The sequence below is a fragment of the Propithecus coquereli genome, unplaced genomic scaffold (genome assembly GCF_000956105.1).
Source record: "Propithecus coquereli isolate 6110/MARCELLA unplaced genomic scaffold, Pcoq_1.0 Scaffold184, whole genome shotgun sequence".
In the NCBI taxonomy this organism is placed as follows: Eukaryota; Metazoa; Chordata; class Mammalia; order Primates; family Indriidae; genus Propithecus; species Propithecus coquereli.
Genome location: NW_012143190.1, coordinates 1,401,936 through 1,402,707, shown reverse-complemented (window position 1 = coordinate 1,402,707; position 772 = coordinate 1,401,936).

Below are 772 nucleotides of genomic sequence, written 5' to 3'. Positions count from 1 at the left end.
GATGACAGTATTTTTCAGGATTTCTGTATCCTGTCAATATTCTCTCTACCTATTCTATCGGTTACTGACAGAGGAATGTTGTAGTCTCCAACTAGTAATATAATGGTGGGTTTATATATTTCTCTTTTCGGTTCTATCAATTTTTGCTTAAAATATTTTGAAACTGTATTGTTAGGCATACACATTTAAGATAGTGATGTCTCCTTTTTTATTGTGACAAAATGTACATAACATAAATATTTAGTATTTTTAGGTGTACAGTTCAGTGGTATTAAGCACATTCACATTATTGTGCAACTCTCACCACAATCCATATCCAGAACTTTTTCATCTTCCCAAACTGAAACTCTGTCCTTATTAAAGAATAACTTGCAATATCACCCCCAACCCTTGGCAACCAAGATTCTATTTTCTATTTCTATGAATCTAACTACTCTAGGTACCACACATAGGTGGAATCATACCAATATTTGTCCTTTTGTATCATGATGTCTTTAAGATTCATCTATATCATAGCAAATGTCAGAATTTCTTTCTTTTTTAAAGCTGAATAATATTCTGTTGTGTGTGCATACCACATTTTGTTTTTCTATTCATATGTCGATGGGCATTTGGGTTGTTTCTACCTTTTGGCTATTGTGAATGCTGCTATAAATACTGATGTACAAATATCTGTTTGATTTCTTCCTTTCAATTATTTTGAGTATATACCCAGAAATAGAATTGCTGGATCATATGGTAATTATATGTTTAATTTTTTGAGGAATCTGTA